General features: G+C 52.4%; 1 protein-coding gene and 1 long non-coding RNA gene across 4 annotated transcripts in view; one reads left to right on the forward strand and one right to left on the reverse strand.

Moving 5' to 3' along the window:
• Positions 1–4291: 4291 nt before the first annotated feature.
• Positions 4292–13705, reverse strand: LOC127571622 (uncharacterized). Its single transcript, XR_007956495.1, has 3 exons — positions 13509–13705; positions 7980–8087; positions 4292–4966 (listed from the first exon to the last, which is right to left on the reverse strand). It is a non-coding gene; the product is annotated as an uncharacterized LOC127571622 (long non-coding RNA).
• Positions 13706–14542: 837 nt separating this feature from the next.
• Positions 14543–15603, forward strand: part of arih2 (ariadne homolog 2 (Drosophila)) — a 68671-nt gene continuing 67610 nt past the window's right edge. The window contains exon 1 of one of the 3 annotated variants that reach the window (XM_052018244.1): positions 14543–14688. The gene's annotated coding sequence lies outside the window, so the exon portion shown is untranslated. The remainder of the gene's footprint in view (positions 14689–15603) is intronic. The other 2 variants (XM_052018242.1, XM_052018245.1) reach the window with 2 other exon arrangements.

The following is a 15603-nucleotide window of genomic DNA, read 5'->3' on the forward strand; positions in this document are numbered from 1 at the left end:
AATTTTCATGAGACATCCAAAAAGAAGAGGGAGAAAGTAAAGAAAAATCTAATGTTGTTTATACGGCACTTTTCATCATCTCAAGCTAAACCAAGGCATACTTAAATTTATTTTCTCATGGGACATGGGCATCCCCAGCATTGCCAGCATTTAATATCCATCCCTACTTGCACCAAATTGAGGAGTCAGGTAAGAGTCAATCACATTGGTGGGTCTGGAGTCACATAGAAGCCAGAATGGGTAAGGATATAAGATTCTCAGTGGGTTTACAAGCAACTAATTAGATTCAGAGTTCTGTAGTTATCAACCTGAGGTGTTACTCTGTTTCTCTCTCCACAGAAGCTGCCTGACCTGCTGAGTCTTTTCTGTTTTTTTTATTTCAGGTTTTCAGCATCTGCAGTACCTTTTTTTGCAGCTTTGCTTGAAGCATTTAAGCAGTGTCATTTTTGTTATGTAGGACATCTCTCCAGTGGACGGTGCTGTGTTAAGGTTCCACGGTTCCTTTCAAAGTGCAGACAGAGCTGCATTGGATAGCACCTGTGCTGAATGTGTATTTATGGGTGGTAATGTACCACGCCGGCTATATGCCACAGCCGCCGACTTTCGAAAGCAAGCAAGCAGAATGATGCACTTAGCTTTGCATCTCTTGTGCTGCTCGAGAGCAGTTCTCCCCCAGGTCCTACCTTCCCTCGTCATCGCAGAGACTGGGCAGGGGTGATGTGTGGGCGGTGGAGGGGTGGGTGAGATGCCCCTCCCCCATCTCCTCTGGTATCCTTGAAAGGCCTGTCATAGGGCAGGCGTGGTAGTGTAGCGGTTAGTGTAACACTATTACAGTGTCAGTGACCCAGGTTCAATTCCGGCCGCTGTCTGTAAGGAGCTTGTACATTCTCCCTGTGACTGCATGGGTTTCCTCCGGGTGCTCCGGTTTCCTCCCACATTCCAAAGACGTATGGGTTAGGAAGTTGTGGGCATGCTACGGTGGCGCCGGAAGCGTGGTGACACTTGCGGGCTGGCCCCCAGAACACTCTACGCAAAAGATGCATTTCACTGTGTGTTTCGATGTACATGTGACTAATAAAGATATCTTAAACTTTGAATCCCATCAGAAAACGAGGCTCTGGTGAAGACGGGAGAGACCAACAGCTGCAAAAAATGCAGACACAGACTGCAGCAAGTTGGAAACCTCCAGTCCTCTCAGGTTTAACCTGCCCCTGAGCTCCAGATCCCATTTGTCCAGATTCGAAGGTCATTCCCTGTACAACAACTTCCCTCAGATTAAAACAGATCCCCCATTAAACCCCATGATGTCAAAAAGAATTAGACATTTCCCCCATTAAAACAGATCAGGCAAGGAAACAACACCCTCCAGATCTTTCCAGGGCATTTAGCACTGGGTGATGTTGATGGGGACAGGTTTTGTGACTCTGGCCATGAATCTGCTCGTGGGCAGATTGAGAATGAAAGCAGAAAACACCAGACACACTCAGCGAATCAGGCAGTCTCTGAGGAAAGGGAAACTCCTTAACACAGATGTTTCTTGACCTGCCAAGTATTCAGAGCAGTTTCTGTTTTCATCCCAGATCGCCAGCAATTCTTTAATTCTCATTTTCGGTTACTTCTGGGACTGACCCCTTAATCTGCTGTGTTCCACTGAGACTTTTTTTTAGTATAGTGGCTGACCCATGGAGATACAAGAGATGGTAGATGTTGGAATCTGGAGCAACACACGAGCTGCTGGAGGAACTCAGTGGATCGAGCAGCATCTCTGGAGGGAAATGGACAGTCAATATTTCGGATCCAGATGGAGGGTCCCGACCTGAAACGTCGATTGTCCGTTTCCCTCCACAGATGCTGCCTGACCTGCTTTTAAATTTTTAAAATTAGCACCTTTTATTTCTCTCTTAGCTTCCCAAAGTTTCCTGTGCCATATTACACAAGGGCATCCACACATGCACTGCCACAGTTACCACACTCTGGACTCACCTGGAGCCATGTGAAATAAAAACCAGTCTGCCAACATAGAAATGGCTTCCAGGATCACAAACTTCCAACAGAATGAAGGAAAGTTTGAAATTTTAATCAATTTGGTTTTGGTATTGGTTTATTATTGTCACTTGTACCAAGGTACAATGAAAAACTTGTCTTGCATACCAATCGTACAGGTCAATTCATTACACAGTGCAGTTACACTGAGTTAGTACAGAGTGCATTGATGTAGTACAGGTAAAAACAATAACAGTACAGAGTAAAGTGTCACAGCTACAGAGAAAGTGCAGTGCCATAAGGTGCAAGGTCACAACAAGGTAGATCTTGAGGTCAGAGTCCATCTCATTGTAGAAGGGAACCATTCAATAGTCTTATCACAGTGGGATAGAAGCTGTCCTTGAGCCTGGTGGTACGTGCCCTTGGGCTCCTGTATCTTCAGCCTGATGGGAGAGGAGAGAAGAGAGAATGACCCGGGTGGGTGGGGTCTTTGATTATGCTGGCTGCTTCACCAAGGCAACAAGAGGTACAGACAGAGTCCATGGAGGGAAGGCTGATAACAGCTGATTACCTCTTGAGAAGCTTGAGTTGAGCCATCTTCTTGAGTCATTACAGAGTGAAGGATGGTGGTCCTCCTGGGTATTGGTATTGGTTTATTATTGTCACTTGTACCAAGGTACAATGAAAAACTTGTCTCGCATACCGATCGTACAGGTCAGTTCATTACACAGTGCAGTTACACTGACCTTTTACATTGACAATTACCGGGAAAGGAATTCTCTGCTCTGGAGGATTGTGAAGACGAGAACACTGGAGGTGTTTAAAGAGGAAGGAGATCGTTTTTTGGAAGATGAAGGAATTGAGGGCTACGGGGAACTGGCACAGAAGTGCAGACGAGGCCGAGAGCAGGTCAGTTGTGATCACATTGGTATCATCGACATTTTGTCCTGGTCTGGCCATGTGATATTACAGCAAAGAAAGCACGCCAGCGTCTCTACTTCCTCAGAAGGATAAGGAAATTCAGCATGTCCCCGATGACCCTCACCAATTTTTATAGACGCGCCATAGAAAGCATCCTCTCCGGATGCATCATGGCTTGGTATGGCAGCTGCTCTGACCAAGACGGCAAGAAGTTGCAGAAAGTTGTGAACGCAGCCCAGTCCGTCTTGCAAACCAGCCTCCCGTCCACTGGCTCCGTCTACACTTCCCGCTGCCTCCGGAAAGCAGCCAACATAATAAAGACCCCTCCAAACCTGGTTATTCTCTCTTCTCCCCCCTCCCATCAGGCAGAAGATACAAAAGCTTGAGAACACGTACCACCAGGCTCGAGGACAGCTTCTTTCCTGCTGTTATAAGACTCTTGAATGGACCTCCTGTACGCTAAAGATGAACTCTTGATCTCTCAATCTACCTCATCATGGCCCTTGCACTTTATTCGTCTGCCTGCACTGCACTTTCTCTGTAACTGTAACAATATTGTGAATTTTTTACTGTTCTTTTTCTTTTGTACTACTTCAATATATGTATTTATGTATGGAATGATCTGTCTGGATGGCATGCAAACAAAAGCTTTTCACTGTATCCCGGTACATATGACAATAATAAATCAATTACTAATTACCATACAGCACAAACCATAGAACCATACAGCACAAAACAGGCCCTTTGGCCCACCATTGAATGGAGATATGTTGAATAAATTATTTTGCATCAGTCTTCGCTGTGGAAGACATAGCTAATATCAGACAGGCTAATTTCAAATCACATAGTAAAACATGCAAAATTCCAAATTACAAGGGATAATGTATTGGAGAAATATTATAGGTGGACAAGTCTCCAGGACCCAATGGACTGCACACGAAGGATTTCAAGGACGTGGCTGTAGAGATAGTTGTCCCATTGGTTGAAGTTTTTCATAACTCGCTAAACTCCGGGAGGGTACCAGAAGATAACTGGGGGACATAGAAATTACTTCTTTCAGAGGATGATGAATCTCTGTGATTCTCTGCCCCAGTGGGTGCTGGAAGCTGGACCATTGGAAGTACTTAAGGTGGAGGTGGATAAATATTCGATAGATCGAGGAATAGAGGGGTAGGGAGAAATGGCTCAGAAGAGGAGTTGAGGCCAGTGGAGATCGGCTGTGATCACGTTGAAAGGTGGGACAAGTGGCCCACTCCCACTTCTTGTGTACTTGTATTACAGAGAGAGCAGGAAGAGATGAGGGGAAGGATAAACAAAAGGGCAATCTGGATTGAGTGGAAGGCAGGAGAGATTGAATAATCAAGGCACGTGAATGAGGCACAAGAAGCAAGATAAGATTTCTTTATTAGTCACATGTACATCAAAACACACAATGAAATGCATCTTTTGCGTAGAGTGTTCTGGGGACAGCCCGCAAGTGTCGCTACGCTTCTGGCGCCAACATAGCATGCCCACAACTTCCTAACCTGTATGTCTTTGGAATATGGGAGGAAACCGGAGCACCTGGAGGAAACCCATGCAGACACGGGGAGGACATACAAACTCCTTACAGACAGCGGCCGGAATTGAACCCGGATCACTGGTGCTGTAAAGTGTTACGCTAACTGCTACACAGAGAGGTTTTAAATAGTAACAACAAATCCATCAGAAACCACTGCTGTCCATGAACATGGTCATGGTCTGAAACAACTGAGTCTGGAGGCTGTAAATTGCCTTAATCCAACATTCAGCTTCTGGGGAACTTCACTGAACAGCAGAGGAGGCTGAAGAGAAAGAGACAGAGCGAGAGTGGGGCACAGAACTGTAGTGGCAGGTGACCAGAAGGCTGGGCCACACAAAGCAATCCCACAATAAGCATGTGGTCTCTCCTCTACTGTCGGCAGAAGTAATGTACACTCAGTGGGAGAAATTACAAGTAAGTCGGTGTGTTAGCTGGAAGGAGTTGTGGGCTTTGGATGCGGAGGGGGTGGTAGTTCCATCTCCTGCCTTGGTGAGGAAGATCCTGTGGACAGGGAAACAAGGAAGAATCAGAATCAGGTTTATTATCACTGACTTATATGTCATGAAATTTGTTGTTTTGCAGCAACAGTACAGTGCAAAGGCGTAAAATTACTAGAAACTACAAAATAAATAGATAGTGCAAAAAAAGGAACAATGAGGTAGTGTTCATGTGTTCAAGGACCGTTCAGAAATCTGATGGCGGAGGGGAAGAAGCTGTTCCTGAATCACTGAGTGTGGGTCTTCAGGCTCCTGTACCTTGCAGCTGACACTCATGCATTGCTAGCAAGAGGCTGCATGCATTGCTTTACTGTCTCTGGACGGTGTGCATTGTTCTGAGCTGACACATAGTGCAGCCTAGTCATGGTCTACGTCCATGGATGCATCCCAATGGCAGTCCAGTGCAATGCATTCCCTCTCATTCCAGAGCAATGCATGTAAGCCCAATGTTGCTCCAGGTCTAATCATGCAGCCCTGTATAATCCCAAATCATTATGTGATGCCTGGTTGTTTCAGAAGATGCGGCCTAAGTCTCCATCCGAAGCAATGCGTGCAACGCAATCAGATTGAAAGCTTCCCTCCCACCTGACGTGGAGATGACTGCATTAATGCAGTCATTGGGGATACTTAAAGCAGAGATTGATAGGTTCTTAATTGGTAAAAGGGTTAAGGGTTTTGAGGAGAAAGCGGATGAATGGGGTTGAAAAAAAATCAGACACGATTGAATGGTGGAAAAGACTCAATAGACCAAATGGCCTAATTTTGCTCCTATATCTTATGTAGGATGGCAAAGAACCTTCTGTGGAGAGACCGGGCTAAATGTACCACTCTGGGCTGCCACTGAACTCAATGCATCAATCGAAGCCCATATTGTGGCTGATTGCATCAACACAGGCAGATCCTGATGTACATCCATCACTCTGAACCGACAGGCTCCTCTTTTCATCATTCCAGGGTAACTGCAGGCTTTCATGTGCAGCCCAATCACAGTCTAAGTCGATGCAGGCGTCACAATGGTTCTTTTTATGTCCCTTGAAAAGAACTTGGTCAAGTACATGGACAGGAACTGCTTTGAGGGATGTGGGCCAAACATAGGCAGGTGGGACTAGCTTAGGTGGGAATTTAGGTTGGCATGGACTAGTTGGGCCGAAGGGTCTGTTTCCTGTGCCATATAGCTCTTTGCCTCTATGACTTTCTACACGTATTGTCACAGCCTGAGACTCAAATAGACGGGCAGCACAGTGGTACAGAGAGTAGACCCGCTGCCTCACAGCTCCAGAGACCTGGGTTCAGTCCTGACCTCTGGTGCTGTCTGTGTGGAGTTTGTATGTTCTCCCTGTGTCTGCGTGGGTTTCCTCCAGGTGCTCCGGTTTCCTCCCACATCCCATAGATGTGCGGATTGGTAGGTTAATTGGCCAGTGTAAATTCCACTTGTATAAGATATCTTTATTACTCACATGTACATCAAAACACACACTGAAATGCATCTTTTGCATAGAGTGTTCTGGGGGCAGCCTGCAAGTGTCACCACACTTCCGGCGCCAACATAGCATGCCCACAACTTCCTAACCCGTACGTCTTTGGAATGTGGGAGGAAACCAGAGCACCTGGAGGAAACCCACACGGACATATGGGGAGAACGTACAAACTCCTTACAGACAGCAGCCGGACTTGAACCTGGGTCACTGGCGCTGTAATAGCATTACGCTAACCGCTACACTGGTAGAATCGGGGGGGGGGAATAAAATGTTTGATTAATGCAGGATTAGCATAAATGGGTGGTTGATGATCAGCAGGAACTCAGTGGACTGAAGAGCCTGTTTCCATGCTGTCTCCCTCTATGACTTGTAGGGCTGTTGTTATAGGGCACCATGCATTGACCTGGGTTGAGATTGTAGTGCAAGGATTACTTCAGGACGATTTATGCACAGCATCTTTTTGACACTGGGAATCATGGATTACCCAGGCTGACACTGGGTGCACACATTGCAGTACGGTATATGGGACTGCTTAGTGTTCAGGACTGAATTTCTAACTTTAGGTGGACACCAGTGTTTGTGACATTGGTCTGGAGACTCCACTGACCACTCTAGGAATATGGTGGTGCATGCATTGTCTGAAGTGTAACTGCGCCATGTATGATGGTCTAGAGAGACAGTGTGCTGCACATATTGGCTTGGATCAAGACTTAGGCTGCATTTCCAAAAGCAACTGGGCATCATACATTGCTCTGTGGTGATAGAGGGCTGCATGATTTGACCTGGAGCAACACTGGGCTAAATGCATTGCTCTGGAATGAGAGGGAATGCATTGCATTGGACTGCCATTGGGATCATGTGTGAAAGTCGACCTGCACTGTAATAAATCAAACAACAGCAGAACCAAAAAACATACGATCAATGCTTTATTAGTTTAACGCTAGCGGGAGCGAGGGATACAGTGTAACCCGAGCTCTGTACTGATCCCCACTCGGAGATTTATCGGTCAGTGTCCCTACTTTTATACCCACTTTGTGGGAAGTTGCACTTACTAAGGCAGAAGCTTACAGCAAGCTTTTAACAAAACAAGATATGTCTGAAAAAACTTCTTTCTTTCTCACCCACACCTGGACATTTTTATAGCCATAACTAGTCACCCCATGGTTGAGGCAATATCACAGCATGGGAAGAATAGCTGCACATCATTAACCCTTGCATTCCCAGTTATCTGTTACACATGCATTGACAGACTATGACAGGGATGCATATGTTCCTCTGGAGTGACAGGGGCTGTAGGATTTGCTCTGGAACAACATTGCTCTGGAGCGAGGCTGGGTTTGCACTGCATTGGAGTGGCACTGGATTACATGTATCACACTGGCACATACATTGCTCCGGAATGAGACTGGGCTGTGTATTTTGTACTGGAGTGAGATTGGACTACATACGTGCTGCTTTGCAGTGTGACTGGGTTTGCATTGCTTTGTCATAACACTGGGCTGCAGGAGGAGAGCTGATCAATGACAATGAGGTAGTTACCGTCAACTGGAAGGACTGAAGATCTCCTCAACCAAGACCATCTTTGACAGGAGTGACCTCAGCTCCATTCCAGTGCATTCCAACTGCAACAGCCTTGGTGTTTCAAAGCTGGGAAGAGGTTGCAAACACCATCCATCAGTTGCCTGAAATTCGGCATGTTCCCATTGACCCTCACCAATTTTTATAGATGCACCATAGAAAGCATCCTAAATGGATGCATCACAGCTTGCTATGGTAACTGATCTGCCCAAGTCCGCAAGAAACGGCAGAGAGTTGTGGACACAGCTCAGCGCATCACAAAAAAAAGTCTCCCCTGCTGAGTTCCTCCAGCACTTTGTGTCCGTTGCTCCAGATTCCAGCATCTGCAGAATCTCGTGTCCCCTTCTTCTGCACCCCCCCCCACCGGCCCCATCACCCCTTCTCTCTCCCCACCCCACCCTCTTGATCGGCCCATCACCCACACATTCCTCCCTCCTGTTCCCCTCCTCAAATCCCTCCCTTTATTCCATGGTCACTGTCCTCTCCTATCAGATTCAATCTTCTTCAGCCCTTTGTCACTTCCACCTATCACCTCCCAGCTTCTTACATCATTCCCACTCTCCCCCTCACCTACATCCACCTATCATTCGCCAGCTCTTGCTCCACGCCTTCCCCCCCCCCCCCCCCACCTTTTCATACTGGCTATCTCCTCTCTTTCTTTCCAGTCCTGATGCAGGGTCTCAAAATGTCGACTGTCCATTTCCCTCCACAGATGCTGCCTGACCTGCTGAGTTCCTCCAGCACTTTGTGTATTGCTTAACTCCATGGACTTTACCTACACTTCCCACTGCCTCGGTAAAGCAGCCATCAAAGCCCCCTCCCACCCCGGGTATTCTCTTTTCTCCCCCTCCCATTGAGCGGAAGATACAAAAGCCTGAAAGCAGATACCACCAGGCTCAAGGACACCTTCTATCTTGCTGTTACAAGACTATCAAACAAACCTCTTGTATATGGACTTCTCAAGAATGTCACTGGGATTGGAAGGCGTGAGTTATAAGGAGAGATTGGATAGGCTGGAGCTTTTTTCCTTGGAGCATAGGAGGCTGAGGGGTGACTTTTCAGAGGTTTATTAAACCATGAGGGGCATGGAAAAGGTGAACGGTCACCATCTTTTTCCCAAAACTGGAAACTAGGGAGCATAGATTTAAGGTGAGAGGGACACGAGGAGAACTCTTTCACACTGAGGATGGTGGGTATATGGAACAAGCAACGAGGGGAAGTGGTAGAGGCGGGTACAATTACAGCAGTTAAAAGACATTTTGACAGGTACATGGATAGAAAAGGTTTAGAGAGCTATGGGCCAAACACAGGCAAATGGGACTAGCTCAGATAGGCATCTTGGTCAGCATGGACAAGTTGGGCCGAAGGGCTTGTTTCCATGTTGTATAACTCTATGATAAGATGGACTGTCGACTTCACATCTCCCTCGTCATGGCTCTTGCACCTTATTGTCTGCCTGCACTGCACTTTCTCTGTAACTGTAACACTTTATTCTGCATTCTGTTATTGCTTTTCCCTTGTACTGTCTTGATATACGATCTCAATGTAGTGATGTGGTGAAATAATCTGTGTGGATGACATGCAAAGTTTTTCACTGTACCTCAGTACATGTGACTATAATAAACCAATTACCAAGCTGGCAAAATTCCTGTTTTAAGTTGTTATGCATGGTGAAGGAAAACTTTAGCTGTGAATTCACAATGTTACCTTTCTCATATGTGTGAAGGAGGGTATGCCAGAGACAATGTAATTGTGACTATCTTCAAAAAGGACGTCCCATTGTAGTAACTACTGATGGGGTTTTGCTGCTGTCACGGGGAAGGCCATCGCAAGAAACCTCCTCAACCTGCTCCTTCCTGGGGTTGGAGATTTCCTCCCAGGGGTTCAGATTCCATCCACAAAGAGAAACAAAGGACATGGTCTTCACCTCATTGCAAATCGATGGAAAATGTACGAGCAGCAATCAACGTACATAGCTCTTTGAACCTCACAAATGCCTTTCATTCCATTACCCAAGAGGGATTATAGAGACTCCTTCTCAAATTTGGCTGTTTTCAAAATCCATCATCATCCTCCATTTGTTTCATGAAGACATGCAAGCCGCGATCTTCATCAGACGATCCACAGAATGTCCTCAAAGCCTCCTTGAAAACAGGTAAGATCCTCATCGACTTGTAGGAATAGCTGACTCAGGCTGCTGAGAACCATCCGAGAAGGCATTGAACTCCAGTCCGGTGGCTTGGAGATGCCATGTGCAAGTAGTGGGAGGAGTGCACGCCTCACCCACCCATCCATCCACCCACCCACCCATCCACCCACCCATCCATCCATCCACCCACCCACCAATCCACCCACCCACCCGTCCACCCATCCATCCATCCATCCATCCACCCACCCACCCGTCCACCCATCCATCCATCCATCCACCCAGCCACCCGTCCACCCAGCCACCCGTCCACCCACCCAGCCACCCTCCCACCAATCCACCCACCCACCTGTCCACCCAGCCACCCGTCCACCCGTCCATCCATCCATCCATCCACCCGTCCATCCATCCATCCATCCACCCACCCACCCACCCGTCCACCCATCCATCCATCCATCCATCCATCCACCCACCCATCCATCCACCCATCCACCCACCCACCCGTCCACCCAGCCACCCGTCCACCCGTCCATCCACCCAGCCACCCATCCACCCATCCACCCACCCACCCGTCCACCCGTCCATCCATCCACCCACCCACCAATCCACCCACCCACCCGTCCATCCATCCACCCACCCATCCATCCACCCACCCATCCGTCCACCCATCCACCCGTCCACCCATCCACCCATCCACCCACCCGTCCACCCAGCCACCCGTCCATCCACCCAGCCACCCATCCACCCAGCCACCCATCCACCCACCCACCAATCCACCCACCCACCCGTCCACCCGTCCATCCATCCATCCATCCACCCACCCACCAATCCACCCACCCACCCGTCCACCCATCCATCCATCCATCCACCTATCCACCCACCCGTCCACCCAGCCACCCGTCCACCCACCCAGCCACCAATCCACCCACCCACCCACCAATCCACCCACCCACCCACCCACCCGTCCACCCATCCATCCATCCATCCATCCATCCACCCACCCACCAATCCACCCACCCACCCGTCCATCCATCCACCCACCCATCCATCCACCCACCCATCCGTCCACCCATCCACCCGTCCACCCATCCACCCATCCACCCACCCGTCCACCCAGCCACCCGTCCATCCACCCAGCCACCCATCCACCCAGCCACCCATCCACCCACCCACCCATCCACCCACCCACCCGTCCACCCGTCCATCCATCCATCCATCCACCCACCCACCAATCCACCCACCCACCCGTCCACCCATCCATCCATCCATCCACCTATCCACCCACCCGTCCACCCAGCCACCCGTCCACCCACCCAGCCACCAATCCACCCACCCACCCACCCACCAATCCACCCACCCACCCACCCGTCCACCCATCCATCCATCCATCCATCCATCCACCCACCCACCCGTCCACCCAGCCACCCGTCCATCCACCCAGCCACCCGTCCATCCACCCAGCCACCCGTCCACCCACCCATCCACCCAGCCACCCGTCCACCCATCCATCCACCCACCCACCCGTCCACCCAGCCACCCGTCCATCCACCCAGCCACCCGTCCATCCACCCAGCCACCCGTCCACCCACCCGTCCACCCAGCCACCCGTCCATCCACCCAGCCACCCGTCCATCCACCCAGCCACCCGTCCACCCACCCATCCACCCACCCACCCGTCCACCCAGCCACCCGTCCATCCACCCAGCCACCCGTCCATCCACCCAGCCACCCGTCCACCCACCCATCCACCCAGCCACCCGTCCACCCATCCATCCACCCACCCACCCGTCCACCCAGCCACCCGTCCACCCACCCATCCACCCACCCACCCGTCCACCCATCCATCCATCCATCCATCCACCCACCCACCCGTCCACCCATCCATCCATCCATCCGTCCACCCACCCACCCGTCCATCCACCCAGCCACCCAGCCACCCGTCCATCCACCCAGCCACCTGTCCACCCACCCATCCACCCAGCCACCCGTCCACCCACCCACCCACCCATCCATCCATCCATCCACCCACCCACCCGTCCACCCATCCATCCATCCATCCATCCATCCACCCGTCCACCCATCCACCCACCCAGCCACCCGTCCATCCACCCAGCCACCCATCCACCCACCCACCAATCCACCCACCCACCCGTCCACCCGTCCATCCATCCACCCACCCACCAATCCACCCCACCCGTCCACCCATCCATCCATCCATCCATCCACCTATCCACCCACCCGTCCACCCAGCCACCCGTCCATCCACCCAGCCACCAATCCACCCACCCACCAATCCACCCCACCCGTCCACCCGTCCATCCATCCACCCACCCACCAATCCACCCCACCCGTCCACCCATCCATCCATCCATCCACCTATCCACCCACCCGTCCACCCAGCCACCCGTCCATCCACCCAGCCACCCGTCCACCCACCCAGCCACCCGTCCACCCACCCACCAATCCACCCCACCCGTCCACCCACCCATCCACCCAGCCACCCGTCCACCCACCCGTCCACCCATCCACCCACCCGTCCACCCATCCATCCATCCATCCATCCACCTATCCACCCACCCGTCCACCCAGCCATCCATCCATCCACCCACCCTGTCCACCCAGCCACCCGTCCATCCACCCAGCCACCCGTCCACCCACCCATCCACCCAGCCACCCGTCCACCCACCCATCCATCCACCCACCAATCCACCCACCCACCCACCCATCCACCCAGCCACCCGTCCAGCCACCCGTCCAGCCACCCGTCCACCCATCCATCCACCCACCAATCCACCCACCCACCCGTCCACCCGTCCATCCACCCAGCCACCCGTCCATCCACCCAGCCACCCGTCCACCCGTCCATCCACCCAGCCACCCGTCCACCCGTCCATCCACCCAGCCACCCGTCCACCCGTCCATCCACCCAGCCACCCGTCCATCCACCCAGCCACCCGTCCATCCACCCAGCCACCCGTCCACCCAGCCATCCATCCATCCACCCACCCACCCATCCACCCAGCCACCCGTCCACCCACCCATCCACCCAGCCACCCGTCCACCCACCCATCCATCCACCCACCAATCCACCCACCCACCCGTCCACCCATCCATCCACCCACCCGTCCACCCATCCATCCACCCACCCACCCGTCCACCCAGCCACCCGTCCATCCACCCAGCCACCCGTCCATCCACCCAGCCACCCGTCCACCCACCCGTCCACCCAGCCACCCGTCCATCCACCCAGCCACCCGTCCATCCACCCAGCCACCCGTCCACCCAGCCACCCACCCACCCGTCCACCCATCCTACCCCATCCTGTCACGCTCCATTTGCCTCACCTGCTGAAGATCCCCACAGGACACTCGGCCCACTTCCCAGCCAGATAGAATGGAACCAGCTCATCCTTCGCCCCGACCTACTCCGCAATAGCGCGACTCGGCCGCGCGCACGAGCCTGGCGGGAGCCGGGGCCGCGCGCACGGACCCGGGCCTCGCGGGCGCGAGGGCGCCGACGCGACTTCCGGCCGGCGGTCCCCGGAAGTGACGGGAGCTGGTGAGTTCCGCTCGCGCTGCGTTTCCACGGCGGCCGCGGGAGCGGGAGGAGCGGCGTCCGTGTCCGTGTCCGTGTCCCGGCCCGAGGGGGAGCGGCGTCCGTGTCCGTGTCCCGGCCCGAGGGGGAGCGGCGTCCGTGTCCGTGTCCCGGCCCGAGGGGGAGCGGGGTCCGCGTCCCGGCCCGAGGGGGAGCGGGGTCCGTGTCCGTGTCCCGGCCCGAGGGGGAGCGGGGTCCGCGTCCCGGCCCGAGGGGGAGCGGGGTCCGCGTCCCGGCCCGAGGGGGAGCGGGGTCCGCGTCCCGGCCCGAGGGGGAGCGGGGTCCGTGTCCGTGTCCCGGCCCGAGGGGGAGCGGGGTCCGCGTCCCGGCCCGAGGGGGAGCGGGGTCCGCGTCCCGGCCCGAGGGGGAGCGGGGTCCGTGTCCGTGTCCCGGCCCGAGGGGGAGCGGGGTCCGTGTCCGTGTCCCGGCCCGAGGGGGAGCGGGGTCCGTGTCCCGGCCCGAGGGGGAGCGGGGTCCGCGTCCCGGCCCGAGGGGGAGCGGGGTCCGTGTCCGTGTCCCGGCCCGAGGGGGAGCGGGGTCCGTGTCCCGGCCCGAGGGGGAGCGGGGTCCGCGTCCGTGTCCCGGCCCGAGGGGGAGCGGGGTCCGCGTCCCGGCCCGAGGGGGAGCGGGGTTCGCGTCCGTGTCCCGGCCCGAGGGGGAGTGGGGTCCGTGTCCGTGTCCCGGCCAGAGGACCACCGAGCTGGGTAAGTGCGGCCGTCCAGGGCCCGTCTCCCTGAGGAAGGGACGGGGCTGGTTACCAGTAACCGACATTGGACAGGATCACCAACCAGCGCAGCAAAGCTTTCCAGTGTTTACCGGGGAAGAAAATCCCTGGTCGTTATTAACTAGAGCATAGTCACCAGTACTAGTTATAACTAGCATTAAGAGAGATCGTCTGCAAGATTACTGCCCTGGATTAACTGGAATAAGGTAAGGCACCAGAAACATGACTAGTTAACCGTACCTAGACTAGTTAAACGTTTCCCGGATTAACCAGAGCAGTGAGGTTGGTATCTTGTCTGTTACCAGCAGTGTTACTAATTTGCATTAACCAAACTTGTACCTAGTTCTTCTAACAACCAGCCCAATGATGTATCAGATTGATTAGAGTATTGGGCACCAGAAATACTGCTGAAATGACTAACTAGAATAAGATGACAACAATTTCATTAACCATCTCTAACCTAAGTAACAAAAACTTCCTGTATCAACCACGTTATTATTGATCAGTTGGGGGAATAGTTGCCAGTAACTTTAAAAGACCAAGGATAACTTGAATAAGTTGGGGCATCAGCATCCTTACTTGTTGCTGTCATCAATGTAGTAGACATTTCCAGTAATGTCAGGATCTATTGTTATAGAGCTGTACAGCATGGAAACAGGTCTTTTGGCCCAATTTGTCCATGCCAGCCAAGTTGCCTACCTGAGCTAGTCCTATTTCCCTGCATTTGGCCCATATGCCTCTAAACCTTTCCTATCCATGAACCTCTCCATGTCTTTTAAACGTGGTAGCATCAGAGAAGTGTGAACAGTTTGTATCTCATTAATTAGAACAAAAAAATTGGTAGGTAAGCAAGTTGTGAGGAGGATCCAAACAGTTTAGGTTCGCATTGAACAAAAGTTCACAGTGGGTAAAAAGTTAGTGAACCAAGTATAATGTGGGGAAATATCAAGTTTGTTTTGAAAAGAGGAGCAAGAGCAGTATTATTTAAATGAGGGAAAATTGTGAAAAACTGCAGCAGAAGGGGATGGGAGGGGGGGGGGGATCCTCATGCACAAAATGGACTCAGCTAGAAAATAATTGCAGTAGCTAATAGGGAAGGCTAAATGTTAACCTTTAATTCA

The sequence above is a fragment of the Pristis pectinata genome, chromosome 6, assembly GCF_009764475.1.
Source record: "Pristis pectinata isolate sPriPec2 chromosome 6, sPriPec2.1.pri, whole genome shotgun sequence".
NCBI lineage: Eukaryota > Metazoa > Chordata > Chondrichthyes > Rhinopristiformes > Pristidae > Pristis > Pristis pectinata.